The sequence below is a fragment of the Oncorhynchus kisutch genome, linkage group LG19, assembly GCF_002021735.2.
Source record: "Oncorhynchus kisutch isolate 150728-3 linkage group LG19, Okis_V2, whole genome shotgun sequence".
Classification (NCBI taxonomy): domain Eukaryota; kingdom Metazoa; phylum Chordata; class Actinopteri; order Salmoniformes; family Salmonidae; genus Oncorhynchus; species Oncorhynchus kisutch.
In genome coordinates, this window is record NC_034192.2 from 3,527,358 (window position 1) to 3,535,238 (window position 7,881).

Genomic DNA, 7,881 nt, shown 5'->3' on the forward strand with positions numbered 1-7,881 from the left:
TTGGAATTAATCTTGTCCTGGAGGTGGAGCTGAGCGATTTCCACTAGACGGGCCAGCGGCAAAGTCCAAATTGGCTATATACTGTTAAGAAACCATGAAAACCAAAATGTGCTTTTTGGTCTGAATTTAAGGTTAGGGTTAGGCATAAGGTTAGCAGGGTAGTACAGGTTAGAGTTTCGGTAAGGGTTAAGATTACGGTTAGGGTTGCGTTTAAAATCCGATTGTATGACTTTGTGGCAGTGCCAGCTAGTGACTACCCTGCAGAGCTTCCTCCAGTACATGAGTCATCCCAATAAATGCCAACCTGCATGATTTAAAGTATTCAGGTCTCCCCCTGTGGGGCACTAAACAGATTACCTAGAACCAATTTTGAAGAGTAATGGCTTCTGATGTATTCTATCAAGCTTTTACACTACAATCATCACTGGGTTCATCTGAGGTAGTGTAATTCACCACCGTATTAACTAGAGAGCCCTGAAATACTAAACGGCAAGCTTGGGTTTTACAACCAATTACAGGGTCACTACATCTCTTCAACATTTGTTATGCACAGAAGAAGAAGAAAAACACACGACATACCGCTTAGTTCAACGACCTCCTATAGTCTTTGTAGGAAATGCAATGACACTATTTTATTTGATCCATACTTCATAGTGCTAGACAAAGATCTGGAGGAGCATCACTCAGTGCTGTGGAGTTCCTCCGGTACACCCCATATAAGTTCTGACTCCTTCAACGTCAGATAAATAACCCATCACCTGCTCCAGGTGTAATGACTGCTGTTATGACAGCACAATTCAGCTGGATTGTAATTTGCCGTGACAGGTTTGATTGTCCGATTTTTTCGATGTTGCTTGAGCTGAATCGCAGGCTTGCGAGAACCCTATTGTTACAGGATATAGGCTACAGAGTTGTATCAGGAAATCATGCAACGTGCAACGTAAGTAGTTATTTGGAGCGGAGATGGGCATGCTGTATCTCAACACATCTCCGTGTTCTGAGTGGTGGTGACTAGCATGGTCAATGTAGCTGCTCAAGAAACCGTCTGGAGAGGACATCCTTACCGCTCCAGTGTGCTCAACACGTTAGAGTGGAAGGTTTGCACATGCTCTTATTCCATTGTCCCATTTTAGCTTAATTACATCCTCTTCCTTAACAAGCCTCCATCGCTGGTGCCTCAGATTATCCATACAAAGCAAGAAATAACATTTTAATTGCATAAGAATAGAATTAAAAAGTGTGATTTAAGACCAGCAGCTCAGTGTAAATGTGACAGCCTGCTGTGATTGAAAGCGTGATAATCAGGCATTCCTTTCAACTGGTGCCATCTCTCAGCTCCACTGATGTGCACCGCACCACTGCTCCATTAGCACCACCGCTGGGTTACTGCTCTAAAGGCCTATGTCCGTTGAATCAAACACACAACCGACTAAATGTCAACTTTTAAAAATACACCTTTGCTCCTCGCTGCTATATCAAATGCACCCCTGGTGCCAGCCTGACGAACTTGCCATTAGAGCCTGGGTTCATTTAAAAGTGAGCATACATGGTGCGCACATGGTGGGAATGTATAGGCAAAGCTAGGAGTGCATTATGTGTTAACTTTGCAATTGTATTAAACGAGTGACTAATCAAGTGACATCCTGTTTTCAGGGATACAGTATTTTCAAACTAGCTTGCTTTCCCCCTGAAAACAGAATGTGGCGACCCCGCTCAGGTGGTTATTTTATGCCTGCTACCTTAGTTTGCTCTGCTCCTTAACATCTGCTCTATCAAGTGAGGCAGGGAACCTGTAGGACTTCAAGAGCTGTTCAAGTGGCCCCTCTCAAGCAGATACTTGCTGCTCTCCTAACAGACCATAACTCTATAGATGGCTAATATGCAAAACATGAAATCTATCTATGAAAAGTTAAACTACCTAATTGGTTCTGGAGCAGCAACAACTTAAAAATCACACTAGGTCATTAATCTTAATTACAATTGTCCACCATACCTGCTGGTGGCATCGGCTCACTGCATGTCATGAAGGGGCGAGGAACTCCAGCTGAGCTACTGTACAATAAACCTCCACTTCCACTGTCAAACAGTCTCCATTGTGTTCAGCCCAGGAAGAAGTCTCCGGATGGGGTCAACTTGGGGTGCCCCTATAGAGAAAACACACAAATAGCATCTCACTGAATGGTAACTCTCTCTGCCAAATAAACATAGCCCGTCAATATGTCCCACCTTTAGGGGGATGACTTTGAACAAACTCCACATCTATCTCATGGTTGGTGTAGATACGTTGGAGAATGAGTGTAAAACAAAAATGAACAAGTGTAAAAAACGACCTCATAGGTAAAAATGAATAAATCAATAGCTCCCTACACACAAACTCAAATCCCATTCTTCCTCTTTACTCACATGGTTAGTAAGCCAGCATGTCAACCACAGCAGCCAATATGCAACATAACAAATTCACACTGATATAGATCTCCAAGTCTATAGAATATAGGTTATGAGCCCTATACAGCGTCTTACCCTAAGGGTTAGTATATGCCTTTACAGTACAGTATGAGATAATCATGGTCATAAACCACAACGGCACAGGGAAATGATGCTTACTCTTAGTGGTTGCGTCGCTAATGTGATATCGATCATGTATAATGATGGGAATATATTGACAGTCTGATCCAACAGGTCCCAGATGTGCTCAATGGGATTGAGATCCGGGCTCTTCGCTGGTATGGCTGGTGGCATTGTCATGCTGGAGAGTCATGTCAGGATGAGCCTGTAGGAAGGATACCACATGAGGGAGGAGGATGTCTTCTCTGTAATGCACAGCGTTGAGATTGCCTAGAATGACAACAAGCTCAGTCCGACGATGCTATGACACATCGCCCCAGACCATGACTGACCTCCAAATCGACCCCGCTCCAGAGTACAGGCCTCTGTGTAACTCTCATTCCTTTGACGATAAACGTGAATCCGACCATTACCCCTGGTGAGAGAAAACCGTGACTCGTCAGTGAAGAACACTTTGGCCAGTCCTGTCTGGTCCAGCGACGGTGGGTTTGTGCCCATAGGCAATGTTGTTGCCGATGATGTCTGCCTTACAACAGGCCTACAAGCCCTCAGTCCAGCCTCTCTCAGCCTATTGCGGACCGTCTGAGCACTGATGGATTGTGCTTTCCTGGTGTAACTCGGGCAGTTGTTGGTGCCATTCTGTTCCTGTTCCTGAGGTGTGATGTTCAGATGTACGATCCTGTGCAGGTGTTGTTACACGTGGTCTGCCACTGCGAGGACAGCTTTCCATCCTGTCTCCCTATAGCACTGTCATAGGCGTCTCACAGTACGGACATTGCAATTTATTGCCCTGGCCACATCTGCAGCCCTTATACCTCCTTGCAGTATGCCTAAGGCACGTTCACGCAGATGAGCCGGGACCCTGGGCATCTTTCTTTTGGTGTTTTTCAGAGTCAGTAGAAAGGCCTCTTTAGTGTCCTAAGTTTTTATAACTGTGACCTTAATTGCCTACCATCTGTAAGCTATTAGTGTCTTAATGACCATTCCACAGGTGCATGTTCATTAATTGTTTATGGGGCATTGAACAAGCATGGAAAACAGTGTTTACACCCTTTACAATGAAGATCTGTGAAGTTATTTGGATTTTTACGAATTATCTTTGAAAGACAGGGTCCTGAAAAAGGCACGTTTCTTTTTTTTGCTGAATTTAGATTACTCGTGCATGGTATTTTGCGAATATTGCGCAAAGGCAATACAAATAACCATTCTGTTAAAGGCTCTTAATTGTGAGCGCCAGAATGCACCCTATCAGCCAAGCTGTACCAGAACTAAATACACTTTGCAAGAACCAAACCACTACCAACAATTATTCAGTATTAAATTGGTCTAGTGTTGTCTGCCCAGTCTTTATCTCACAAAACCAATTAATTTCAACAATGAATTCAGGGTAACATTGTTCCTAATAATTACCAGTGCACTTACGCAAGTAAAAGAGAGAGTGCAGAGTCCGTGCCTTTATGTTATAAATGATGACCACGCTTTTCAACCTGCACCTGGACCTCAAATGTATCAAGTGCACTAATTAATAAAACACACCAGACACATTAACAAGAGGTACATTTGCATCCGCCTTCAAAGGGTTCGCCCCCTATCCAATCTGTTAAATGGCCAACGTCATTTAGAATTGGGAGACCAATCAGTAATGCAAGCACAGATTCTTCACCTATAAAATAAATGTGTTTTTTTCTCATCACCTATCAACTCGATCAAAAACAATCATATCTCACAGGTTACAGGTGGGACAGTCGAGTCAGTGTGTCTATGGGGCTATTTATGAATAGCCAGGCACATTTATTCTCCCGCAGTGTGACCAGAGTTTTATTGGAGATCACAGAGACCCATACATCACATGGGGATGGTAATCGATGCAAAGCACATTTTTATTTTCCAACCCCAAAAGGCTTGACACGACTGTAACGTTATCGTGAGGAATTGCACCAGCTTCCAGCGACCTCAAAACACAAAAGCAGTGGCTCATTTCAAAACTTGATTTTGACGCAATTTCGGAACACGTCATGCAACGTAGATAATGGAATCGCTCACTGATTTCATTCCTGTTAATGCTGTCAGTTGTACAATCATACAATCTGCTAATCTGTGTCAAAACGCACCAGCCATATTCCAAACTCATCCTTCGGGGTTGCTCGCGCAGTGCCAAGCGCGCTTTTACGCGCACATTCAGTGAGACATGCAGCTTCATCACAGTCGAACAAACCCTGTTGTTTGTCATTAAATCGATCTCCTTCTCCCATCACCACTGCAAAAAAAACATGAGTAAACTCATTGCGCATTGGGTGAAATAATTGAAAATCCTCTCTTGAACATATCCCAGCACGTATGTTCATGCAGCGTGCTGTCCATTTATCGTTATGATGGTGGGATGCATAAATTAATGGAGTCTGATGACGAAATCGACAAACTATTCCCTGTCTTCCTTTGTGGGGTAGGGGACACAGCAATACCATTCTGTATGGACAGAATCGTATTTGCACGAGGTATGATGGTCTCCAAATCAAGGACATTGAGTCAAAATCATGCGTCAACTTCCGAATGCTTCATACTTCACTGCAAAATGACTACGATTATTTAATATTTTTATTTAAATATATAAACACATTAACACATACAAAGCACAAATCAATGGCATATTTAAATGGTGTACCCTCTTTGTGTCGCACAATAGAATAACATCTTAACGCAATACAGTTGTACTAGCCCAAGCGGGAAATTCGATACTGTTGAACTTGCTTTGAAAAACAATTAGCCAACTCTCACGAAATGCTTTCTGTCTTGCTGGAGAGGTGCCTGGCACGGGGATGTGCAATACCATTCCTATAGAGAAAGGAACCGCTCCATGGATGGATCGGCAACAGACATGCAAATGGTGGAAAATGTAATATTCCATTCATGATCATTGTAATTATTAAGACAACTAATTAAAGATGTATTATCGTAACATTGTATACCACCTTTGTATATATCGTTTAATTTGTGTTGGATGCAGAAATAATCCACTGAAAAGAAGATATGGATCATATGAGAATAAAATAGTTTTTACTTTTCCAAAATAAAAGATAATCATTCCAATATTGACGACAACAGCAGGTAATATAAAACAATATCCATAGCACTATGATCATTTATTTATTTGCTAATCTGAATTTCATTGCGCAATGTGACAATTCCATTCCGCATCATGGCATGGCACAATATACAGATACCCATGTCTAAAGCGCAAACCATCTCCACTCCCATGTCACTGATAAACACGTTTATTACATCCCCCGATAGGAAATATGACTCCTATACGACATTGTCTATTGTATAGCATCGGTTGATTCAGTATAATGTGGTGAATGCCCAAGAAAGACCCTCATATACCATAGGTCAAGTCGAACTTTGCTTGTTGCGCACAAAGTTCTGTCACTATCCTGCCACGACTGATGCTGATACATTATGTATCCCAAGTAAATTTATATAAAAACTTCCAAAGGTACAGACTACTATAAAGATTACACAATTACATTACACACGAATGTTTATGCGCCGGTACACTGACTGAACGAATTTTTATCGTGTGCATTTCTCTCCATTCTCTAACCAAACATCATTAAGTTTTGCGGGACATATGTTGTTGAGTTAATTACCTGCTCTCAGGCTTTTCTGCTACTCGTGCAGCGGGTTTCCTTCATCCGATGCTCTCTGGAAGTCAGTTGGTTCGCTTCATCACACGGCTGCAAGTCTGAGGACATGCTTGTAGAGTAAAGCTGGGGAGGCAAAGATAGCTTCTTGGCTGGAGAAAGTGGCGAGGGAGGAGATAGCGTATGTGAGAGACAGATAGAGAGAGCGGGAGAGTTAGAGGGGGGCGGTGCACAGTGCAGAATTTCATAGAATATTTGTTGCGGGTGAAATCCACTGCGTACCTGTCTTGCTTTTTGACGAACAAAACCGACGGTGATGTTATACACTGATTGTATGCAGAGTTGCAAACTGCGTGATAATTATATTGTATACTACACAAATGATATATGTCCTATCATGGTTGCATTGTTTGTGCGCTGTATGTTCCAAAAATGTATTTGAATTACTTGTGAAATGTCGTCTGGGTAGCCAAGGCTGTTCGTTTGAGCGGATTACGTGAATGCCTTTCAGCACCATGGAGAGCGCACACGACGCCTGAGCAAGAAAATTGGGGGAGAAAGTCAATAAGAAGGCAAAGCTGCTGGCTGATCGTCTTCAAAACACACCTCTGCAGAGGAGGATTTAAAGGAGTTTAGCCATTTGCCCGTACGTGCTGAACTGCACAGCACTCTCAGTGATATGAGATTTGTTTAGCCTCTGGTTATAACGATTTAACCTACCCCAGAACAATGCCTCCTCATGCTCTATGAGCGCAGTATTGACTGTGCACAGAGCCGTCGATACCATAGCGAGCACATGGGCGTCCTCAGATTTGTCCTGTTTCATTTTTTATTTATTGTTGTTGTTTCTTTGTAATACTACTAGCTACCAAGCAATTTTGATGGCTTACAGGCTATCAATCAAGTTAGAGTAGCTAGCTTGTCTAACTATCTTAACTGGCATGATTTCTGACAAGGTTGGTACACTTTAGAAAAGCAAGCAATTACAAAATGTACTGAATAAGACTCACATTCATATAAATCTTCTACCCAGATTTTTAGCAGAGATGCAGAGAAGCATATTTAGAAGTATATACAGACAGCTCAAGAGGTATGTTTAGACATGCATATAATTAAACATAATGATTATGGGTCAGGTGTTTCAGGTGTTTGAAAAATGCAAAATGCTCCAACCAGCACCCAGCCACCCTCATGTACAGTGCATTCGGAGTGTATTCAGACCCCTTGAATTGTTCCACATTTTGTTATGTTACAGCCTTTTCTAAAATGTATTAAATAGTTTTTCACCCCTCATCAATCTTCACATAATACCCCATAATGACAAAGCAAAAACAGGTTTTTAGAAGTATTCAGAGCCTTTACTCAGTACCTTTAGGTATGACGCTACAAGCTTAGCACACCTTTATTTGGGGAGTTTCTCCCATTCTTCTCTGCAGATCCTCTCAAGCTCTGTCAGGTTGGATGGGGAGCGTTGCTGCACAAATATTTTCAGGTCTCTCCAGAGATGTTAGATCGGGTTCAAGTCCAGGCTCTGGTTGGGCCACTCAAGGACATTCAAAACTTGTCCCGATGTCACTCCTTTGTTTGTCTTGGCTGTGTGCTTAGGGTCGTTGTCCTGTTGGAGGGTGAACCTTCGTCCCAGTCTGAGGTCCTGAGTGCTCTCGAGCAGGTTTTC

The 7,881-nt window shown here is 42.5% G+C and overlaps 1 protein-coding gene across 1 annotated transcript in view; it reads right to left on the minus strand.

Moving 5' to 3' along the window:
* The window catches only part of LOC109879464 (muscarinic acetylcholine receptor M2-like), a 69,530-nt gene extending 63,155 nt beyond the window's left edge, over nucleotides 1–6,375 (minus strand). The window contains exons 1-2 of the mRNA XM_031797339.1: nucleotides 6,213–6,375; nucleotides 1,994–2,144 (exon numbers count right to left, since the gene is read on the minus strand). The gene's annotated coding sequence lies outside the window, so the exon portion shown is untranslated. The remainder of the gene's footprint in view (nucleotides 1–1,993; nucleotides 2,145–6,212) is intronic.
* Between the last annotated feature and the right edge of the window lie 1,506 nt (nucleotides 6,376–7,881).